Here is a 10000-nt window from a genome sequence, read left to right on the forward strand (position 1 = left end):
TAACTTAACTCAAAGTTCATCAGACACCGAACTTAATTTGTGCCACGTACGATGCCCCTCGCTGGTGTGTGTCTCTGCTCCTTTGTTCTCTCCTCTCCCCAGCCTGAGCTCCAGCTTCAATCAGAGGGCTGAGGCATTTGCACCTGTCTGAGAAGTGCATTCTGGGAGATGTAGTTTTCCCGGCAGCCATCTTGTGGCGTGGTAGCCATTCCGGGAGAGGAACATAACGCCCCTCTACCACACGTCCCCTCGTGATGCCACACATCCCTCCTCTCGGGCCTGACGTCCTCGGCAGGGTGAATGAGGACCAAAAGGCATCACGGCGGGACAGTGCGTCAGCGTTTCCATGAGTACGACCGGGTCTGTGAATGACAGAGAAGTTAAAAGGTTGGAGCCCTAAAAACCACCGGGTTACCCTACTGTTAGACTCTTTGTTTTTGGCCATCCACTGTAATGGAGCATGATCCGTTACTAGAGTGAACCTCCTCCCCAACAGGTAGTATCTGAGTGTTTCTAGAGCCCACTTTATCGCTAGACCTTCTTTCTCCACCGTGGCATAGTTCCTCTCTCTTGGCAGCAGTTTACGACTCAAATAAAGAACTGGATGTTCCTCACCCTCATGGATCTGGGACAGGACAGCACCCAGCCCCACCTCAGAGGCATCTGCCTGGACCACAAACTCCTTACTGAAGTTGGGAGCCATGAGGACTGGTTTTGAACATAAGGCCCTCTTGAGATTGCCAAAGGCTTCTTCTGCTTCCGGGCTCCACTTCACCATCCTTGAGTGCTTCTTTGTGGTCAGTTCTGTGAGAGGAGCAGCTATCCCAGCAAAATCAGGAATAAATCGTCTGTAATAATTTGCAAGGCCTAAAAATGATCTCACCTGCTTCTTTGTCAACGGTTTTGGCCACTTCTGGATGGCATCAAGTTTCGCCTCCTGCGGCTTGACGAGGCCTCTGCCAATGGTATACCCCAGGTAGTTTGTCTCACTGTAGGCCAGCTTGCATTTTTTGGGGTTCGCCGTCAAGCCTGCTTCTCTTATAGACTCCAGGACCTTCTCCACCCGAGGTAAGTGACTATCCCAATCAGGACTCTGGATCACCACATCATCTAAATACGCAGCAGCATATTCTTTATGAGGTTTCAGTACCTGATCCATTAAGCGTTGGAAGGTCGCAGGGGCTCCGGACAAACCGAAAGGCAACATCCGGTACTGCCAGAGACCTCCCGGAGTGGCGAAGGCTGTCTTTTCCTTTGACTCTGCTGCCAATGGTACCTGCCAATAGCCTTTTGTAAGATCAAGAGTGGTTATGAACCGGGCATTACCCAGGCTTTCAATTAGCTCGTCCACACGAGGCATGGGGTAGGCATCAAATTCAGACACAGCATTCAGCTTTCTAAAGTCATTACAGAAACGTACTGTGTTATCAGGCTTGGCCACAAGGACAATAGGGCTTGACCAGGCACTCTTGGACTCTTCAATCACATTCAATTTCAACATCTTGCTTACCTCTTCCTCGATCACTTTCCTGCGGGCCTCTGGTACCCGATACGGCCTTTGGTTTACCGTTTTCCCTGCCTGGGTGCGTACTTCATGCTCCACCAGGTGGGTGCAGCCCGGGAGGGATGAGAAAACATCTTGGTTGCGGTCTACCAGCTCCTTTGCTTGCTGTAGCTGGTGAGGGGAAAGTTCGGGGCCAAAATGCACTACTTCCCGGGCTAAATCTTCTGGCTCCTTTGGGGGACAACCAGTAAACAATGTCTCTCTGTCATGCCATTTCTTCAAGAGGTTAACATGGTATATTTGCTCCCCTTTACGCTTTCCGGGTTGTCGTACTTTATAATTAACCTCCCCCACCTTCTCAACGACTTCGTATGGTCCTTGCCAGGTGGCCAAGAATTTGCATTCTACCGTGGGCACCAAACTAAGACCCTGTCCCCCGGTTGGAACTCCCTGGGTTGGGCTGTTCGGTCATACACAGCCCTTTGATCTCTCTGTGCTTTTTCCATGTGCTCTTTCACAATGGGAAATATAGCGGCCATTCGTTTGCGCATTGCCGTCACATGTTCAATCATTGTCCTATGGGGACATGGTTGTTCCTCCCAGGTCTCTCTGGCTATGTCCAGCAGTCCCCTTGGTTTGTGGGAATAGAGAAGGTCAAAGGGTGAAAACCCAGTGGAGGACTGTGGGACTTCCCTAACTGCAAACAGGAGGTAGGGGATGAGCTGATCCCAGTTTCTTCCGTCTTGGCCGACTGCCTTCCTAAGCATGGCTTTAAGAGTTTTGTTGAACCTCTCCACTAACCCATCAGTCTGTGGATGGTATACGGAGGTTCGGACCTGTTTCACTCGCAGCAGAGCACACAACTGCCTCATGACCCGGGACATAAAGGGACTCCCTTGGTCAGTCAGTATTTCTTTTGGTAACCCTACCCTAGTGCTGAAGAGGAATAGCTCATTTGCTATTTGTCTAGCGTTAGCCTTTCTAAGGGGAATGGCTTCTGGGTACCTGGTTGCGTAGTCCACCAGGACAAGGATGTACTGATGGCCTCGAGCACTCTTGGGTAGTGGACCCACAATATCCAGCCCCACCTTTTCAAAAGGAGTTTCTATGATGGGTAAGGGAATGAGAGGACTCTTGTACCTCGGTTTTGGAGCGGTGACCTGGCACTCTGGGCAACTGCGACAGAAATTTTCTACCTCCCTGTGAATACCTGGCCAAACAGAAACCTCTGTAAATATTCTCTCTTTGGTTTTTTCCACCCCAAAGTGAGCCCCTAGAATGTGCGTATGAGCTAACTGCATAACCGTGGAACGGTGAGGTTTGGCACCAGAAGTTGCTCCAAAACTTTATCCTGATACTTAATGACCTGATACAAGAGCCCATTCTTGACTGCAAAGTGAGGGAAACGACAGGGTTAGCCTAGGTCCCACCAGGGTGCCCTCTACAACCTGGACATTTTTAAGCGCATTATTTAGGGTAGGGTCCTGTATTTGGGCTGTTCCAAACTGACCTTTCAGTGGTGGTTTCGCTTCAACCGTCCTCGGCCTCATCGTCACTTGGCCCGGGTTGCAAGCTCGGAGTCGGCCGTCTCTTCCGGTTCTGAATCCCACCACTGGAGTCTGCTGCAAAAACTTGAGCTACAACAGATGGTGAATCCCACGGCTTGGAAGGATTTACCCATGACTTATTAACTTTGGTGACTAGAGACCTACGTTTTCGTGGCTCGGGGCTTACGCCTCTTTTCTGCCTCTTTCCACAGCATGGAAAAGGCTGGGCAATCTCGACCGATCAGGACGGGGACAGGGAGGGACTTGATTACCCCCACTTCAATATTGAATGTGCCTTTGGTAGTTTTCAGCCTCACCCTGGCAGTTGGATATTCACGAGTGTCCCATGTACACACACGACCGGAACGTGTTCACTTGGGCAAGAGGTGATGCTTCCAGCACGGACTCCTGGACTAGTGTTCGGGCACTTCCCGAATCGAGCAAGGCTTCTACCTCACATTGATTTACTGTTACAGGGCAGGTTGGTCTGCAGTCCACACTTTCCCCAAGGAGAGCAGCAAAGTTGGCTTTGCTGACTGTTTGAGGACGCAGCTGTGGGCATTGGCTCGTCCGGCTTGTCACACTGCCACGAGATATGGCCTACTTTGCCACAGGCGGAAGCACTGACGAGGTTCTGGTTGGAGGATCCCTGTTGCTGTTGAAACGGGGTAAGCACCCTTCTCTGTGAGCTAGCAGGGGAGCTACCCTGTTGAAAAACTCCTGGGCGAAATCCACTCCGGCGAACAGGAGCCGTAGCTGTTGGTTCTTTCCGGGTGAGACGAAGCATATCCATGGATGCCTGATACTGTTCTACAGCTTCTACTAACTGCATGGTTGTTGTTAGCCTCTGCTGGCTGATCACCTTTTTAGCCTCAAACGGCAGGGCTCTTAGATATCGGTCCATGAGAAGAACCTCTACAATGGCTGCTGGGCTGTTTTTTCCAGGGTCCAGCCACCTGTTTGCTACTCTCGTCAACTCATGCATTTGTGCACGCGGGGTTGCCCCTGTTTGAAATGTCCATTCATGGAACCGTTGAGCCAAACTAAACTTGGTAAGGCCCTGGCGGCTCAGTATCTCTTCCTTTAATTTGTCATAGTCCTGCCCAACACTCATTTCTACATCCCGAAAGGCTTTAAGAGCCTCCCCTGAAAGAAAAGGAGCCACAAGTCCTACCCATTGTGTCTTCGCCCAACCCTCTCGAGCGGCTGTGGCCTCGAAGGCATGGAGGTAAGCTTCTACATCATCCGTCACTCCTAACTTAGAAATAAAATGACTTGCCCGTGGTGATGACTTTGTTTGTTGAAGCTCCTGCTCTTTAAGTTGATTCGCCCTTGCTTGTTGTTGCAGCAAAGCCGCATTAATTTCCCGTTGAGCCTTCTGGCCCTCCACCAGAACCTGCAACAATTGCTCCATTTCGCTTTGGGTTCAGCTGTGTGAAGTCCTGAAAAAAGTTCCACGAAGTCGTCTTATTCGCACCTACGCCCTATGCCCGCATTCTCCACCACATGTGGTATCATGAGAGGTTTTCACCACTGAGCAAGGTGTAGGGCAGTGCGTAAACAACAGGACAGAGCAGGCAAAAGTGCTTTTCAACGAATAGTCCGGTTTATTAACCAACAAAAAGTACTTCAGGAAGCAAAACAATAAAGTTCTCCAAAGGCAAAACATAGGCTTCAAAAAGTTGCTCCTAACTTAACTCAAAGTTCATCAGACACCGAACTTAATTTGTGCCACGTACGATGCCCCTCGCTTGGTGTGTGTCTCTGCTCCTTTGTTCTCTCCCTCTCCCACACCTGAGCTCCAGCTTCAATCAGAGGGCTGAGGCATTTGCACCTGTCTGAGAAGTGCATTCTGGGAGATGTAGTTTTCCCGGCAGCCATCTTGTGGCGTGGTAGCCATTCCGGGAGAGGAACATAACGCCCCTCTACCACACGTCCCCTCGTGATGCCACAATACACACTTGCTTCTCTCTCACATACACAGTCTCACTCACTGACTGACTCTCTCTCTCTCTCTCACACACTCACACACACACACACACACACACACACACACACACACACACACACACACACACACACACTTTCTCTCTCATTAACAGAGCCACTCTCTCTCAAACTTTTACCGCTCTCTAACTTTGTCTTTCTCTCCACACACACACACACACACACACACACACACACACACACACACACACACACACACAATCTTTCACTTTTTCTGCTATGTGTCCGATGTGCCCTTGATAGTAGCGTACTGCTCCCTTATTAGAATCCTTCATTACTGCACACAGCATAGCTCTCCTTTCATCATCACCATCATCATCTTCTCTTCTCCTCTCCTCTCGTCCTCCATTCTCTCTTTCTCTTTCATTTCTTCCGTGGCTGTCCGTCTCCTGTTTGTGATTATGCCCGCTGTAATCATCTTTAACACTTCATCACCATGCATTATTAATGGCGTGTTATACAGAGAGAGGAAGAGAGAGGTGGGTGAGGTCAAGTAAGTGTGTGAAAGTAGACTGTGTGTGTGTGTGAGCTTGCGCAGAAGAGAGAGTGTGTCTCTGTCTGAGATCAAGAGGTTGGGAGAGGGAATGACAATGAGAGGGGTTGGGAGGTGTGTGTGTGTGTGTGAGAGAATACAGAGAATAAGGGAGAGTGTTAATGCGTATGTTTGAAGTACATTTTAATCAAGGGTATAACAATTATTGTGTATTAGTTAGAGAATGTGATGCGAATGAGACATTGGGGGAGTGTGTGTGTGTGTGTGTGTGTCCCACACCAATGGCATGGTGGTCCTCAGAGGAGCCTGTTGGAGGAGAGCGGGTCCTAATCAGCTTCTAATGGAATGGCAGGCAGTGCAGAGGGCAGCTGTGTAGGGGCCCTGAGACTCACACAGGGCCAAACCACGGGCAGCCATCAAAGTCGGTCAACACACAGGGGCTCCAGTAACACACACACACACACACACACACACACACACACAGAAAGTCATAAATGGTCACACTCACTCTTACACGTTCGTGCTCACATACACACAGAAAAGTCTCCTCATAGGACACTAGGCTCACTCCATGCTCATCCCCGATTATTCACACACACACACACACACACACACACACACACACACACACACACACAGTGACCCTCTCAGACAGACACTAAAGTAAGTCCTCAAGGACAAAAATGCACTGAGCCTATTTGCAGCTGTACTCCTCACAGACTCGCTTTCAAGTTTGCTTTTCTCTGCTGTCTGTCCCACTGCAGTTCCACCCCACACACACACACACACACACACACACACACACACACACACACACACACACACACACACACACAGAGCTGTGAGGGCAGAGAGCCCTCCGTCTCCATGGTTACTGGTCTAGCCGAGGGGAGTGATGGGAGAGAGAGAGGACATGATTGTTTATTTTGACAAACGTTCGGTGTGTAGATCTGCCCTGACATTGACAGAGACACGCAGGGCCGTCTCCAAAGAACACGGCAGGTGCCACAAAGCTCCTTTGTGTGTGTGTGTGTGTGTGTGTGTGTGTGTGTGTGTGTGTGTGTGTGTGCGCCTCACTGTCCACATCTCTGTGTGTGTGTTTGTGAGTGTGTGTGTGTGTGTGTGCGAGCCTCACTGTCCACATCTCTGTGTGTGTGTGTGTTTGTGAGTGTGTGTGTGTGTGTGTGCGAGCCTCACTGTCCACATCTCTGTGTGTGTGTGTGTGTGTGTGTGTGTGTGTGTGTGCGAGCCTCACTGTCCACATCTCTGTGTATGTGTTTGTGAGTGTGTGTGTGTGTAGACCGAGGGCAGAGACCATACTAGGTGGCCACTTTTTGTTGCCATAGTTGCAAAGGAACACACTATAGAATAGCTAGGTTTGTGTTTTGTTCACGGCTCTTTGGAAAAACTGGTACAAACTAGAAGCCAAACTGTAAATGACTCACTCACTTACACACACACACACACACACACACACACACACACAGACAGACACACACACACACACACACACACACACACACACACACAGAGACACACACACCCTGAGGCCTAGCCGAGCTCTGTCTGCTGAGTTTAAAGGTTGTGAATGATTTATTCCAACTGGGTTTTAATTGAGTTTTAAAGCAGGGGCTCACTGAGAATATGGCTGGCTCAGGGACTGCAGGGGAAGAAGCAGTGGACGGAGAGAGAGAGAGGGAGGGAGGGAGAGGGGGAGGAGGAGGAGAGAGAAAAAGGAGCTAAATAAGGGAGAGAGTGAGCGAGAAAGTGAAATGGAGAGGAGGAAAGGGGGGAAAAAGAGATGAGCGAGAGAGAGAGAGGGGGGAGAGAGAAAGAAGAGGAGAGAGAGTGATGTGGATGGCACTTTACGTTATCTGCCTCCCCAGCTGTAACAGCCCGTGCAGCACAAACAGTACTGGGCCACTTCAATCTGGCCACCATACAACACACACACACACACACACACACACACACACACACACACACACACACGCGCACACACACGCACACGCACACGGTTCCTCCTCTCTCTCCTTACCCCATACCCTTGCCCACACACACACACACACACACACACACACACTTCCTGATGCACACACATTCTCTTAGCTCTCTTTTTTCCTCCTCTTCACCATTTTTGTGGTTTTTGCAAAAAAAAATTCTCTTCGATACCCACTATCTCTTCTCCCTTTCATCTTTTCCCCTTGTCTTTCTCTCTCTCTCTCCCTTGTGCATGCCTTTCACTGACTCTGTACTCTGTCTGATGTAAGGCACTGCTTCAGCATTTAAATCCGTCTGTAGATGTCTTCTCATTAAGAAGCCCATTGTTGCCGAGTGTCCCCGTTAACCGTGGCTCTCTCGGGTTCGTCAGATAGTGTGTGACTTTAGGGTTGCTCACTAGCTGCTTGTTAAGCTGGTCTCTGGCTAGGAGTGGCCCCGTCGCTAGGCGCCGGCTCATTAACGAACCCCCCCCACCCCCACCCCCGTCTGAGCGGGACCACCACGGTACTGACCCGCAGCTGTGGACATCTGCTGCCAACAGCTGTGTGTGTGTGTGTGTGTGTGTGTGTGTGTGTGTGTGTGTGCCAAGATTGAGAAGCGCCCGGTCTTCGTTGCCAACCGCCGGAGGTTGTCTGAAGTTCACACAGCCTCAGAGGCGCTTCTGAAGTAGGACAAGGACTCCCAAACATAGCCACGCGTTTACCCATACTCACTTTTTCTTACACACTCAAACGCTCACCAATCTCTGGGCGGTCATGACATGACATGACAACATCGTCCTCCTGTCATCTAACCTGGAAGGAGAAAGGAGGCTCCTCCTTGTTAGGGCTAGGCCAACCACACCGCCCAGCTCCTCACTCAAGAGGACGTTAGATCAGAAGAGTATCAATACAGGAGGAGGGGGAGAGGAGGAGGAGCCTAGCCTAGGATCGGTGCTCCCCCCTCCCCCTCCCCCGCCCCCCTCCTCCCTCCTCCTCCAATCTGTCAGACGGGGGCTCCAGCGCGAGACGACTTGACCCTTTTATAATTGTGGCAATAAAGCGCTGTGCTCCAGGTAAACCGTCTTGTGACGCAGAGAGACACACTTCAGTGGGCATCTTATATTGGCTTGATAAATCTCTTTTTGGGGGGGGGCTACCTGGTGCACTTTCTCACTCACACACTCTTACGCACTCTCACTCTCTCTCACACACACACACACACACACACGGACACACACACGGACACACACACACACACACACACACACACACACACACACACACACAGACCAGTTGTGGTCTTCTGATCAGTCAGGCGAGTAATGGCTTGGGTAGCAGGGGGAACTGATGAGGTGCTTCCCCCAAATTAAAAACAAGAGTGGGAGAAAAAGAAAGAAAGAAAGAAAGAAAGAAAGAAAGAAAAGCTGCTCTCACAAGTCGGTGGGTTTTATGTGTCATGGCTCTCCTTGTCCTTCCCTCCCTCTTCGCTCCTTGTCCTCTGTTTTCTCCTCTCCCTTCTCTCTCTCTCTCTCTCTCTCTCTCTTCCATCTTCCTCTCTCTGTCTCCCCTCTCATCCTACTCTAATTGTCTCTTCTCTCCTTCTCTTTCTCCTCTCTGCTCCTTCTCCTAGCCGGTTATAATCAGGGCTGTTCTGTGCGTGTCGTGTCCCTCTCTTTTGTTGGCTGGCGGAGAACAAACTGGAGATATCCATTAATATCCTGCCTAATCATGCAGCTCCACACATGAGTTATGAGGGAGGGGCGCTAGGGTGGGGACGGGAGGGGGTTGATGTAGAGAGACTGAGCTGCAGCTCTCTCTCTCTCTGTGTGTGTGTGCACGCGCAGAGCATGTTGGTGTCTGTATTTGTGTGTGTGTGTGTGTATGTCCGTCTGTGCGGGTGGAGCATGTTGGTGTCTGTGTGTGTGTGTGTGTATTTATGTGTCCATGTCTGTGTGGTTGTGTGTGTCCAATGTCTGAGCCCACCAGCGAGATGAGAGGGTAGCTTTGCTCTGTACACAGTCCAATCTGCCCACCCCGCTTCCGGGTGTTTCCGTTGGGTTGGTGGGCAAGCGAGCCCCGAGCCAGCTCTGCCACAGGAGAGGATTTCCACAAGCATAGACTTCTGCCAAAGCTAAAGACTGCTACAGGCAGAGACAGGGGACGCCAGACAGGAGGAGAGCAGGGGTTGACTTATGAAGGAAAGGATCGAGGAGACCAACACCCACTGGTGGCGTCTGACGGGTCAGGAGACGCCAGAGTTTAGAACCCAGGACTAGTTCTAGAACATTACTGTCCTTAGCCCTTGAGCGACAGGTCCATAGAAATGACTTGGTTTTCTTGTAAATCCACATATTTTATTTACCATCTTCAACAATTTGAGCCCACTTTTAGGGCACTGTGGACTCTTCTTTCCTTAGCAACCGTTGCCACTAGTAAAAAAACGAACTACCGCTACCGAGTTTATAGC

General features: G+C 50.4%; 1 protein-coding gene across 4 annotated transcripts in view; it reads left to right on the forward strand.

Annotated features, from left to right (window-relative positions):
• Nucleotides 1-10000, forward strand: part of smap1 (small ArfGAP 1) — a 111864-nt gene that overhangs the window by 14533 nt on the left and 87331 nt on the right. The gene's annotated exons all lie outside the window — the stretch shown is intronic.

The sequence above is a fragment of the Clupea harengus genome, chromosome 13 (genome assembly GCF_900700415.2).
Source record: "Clupea harengus chromosome 13, Ch_v2.0.2, whole genome shotgun sequence".
NCBI classification, from domain to species: domain Eukaryota; kingdom Metazoa; phylum Chordata; class Actinopteri; order Clupeiformes; family Clupeidae; genus Clupea; species Clupea harengus.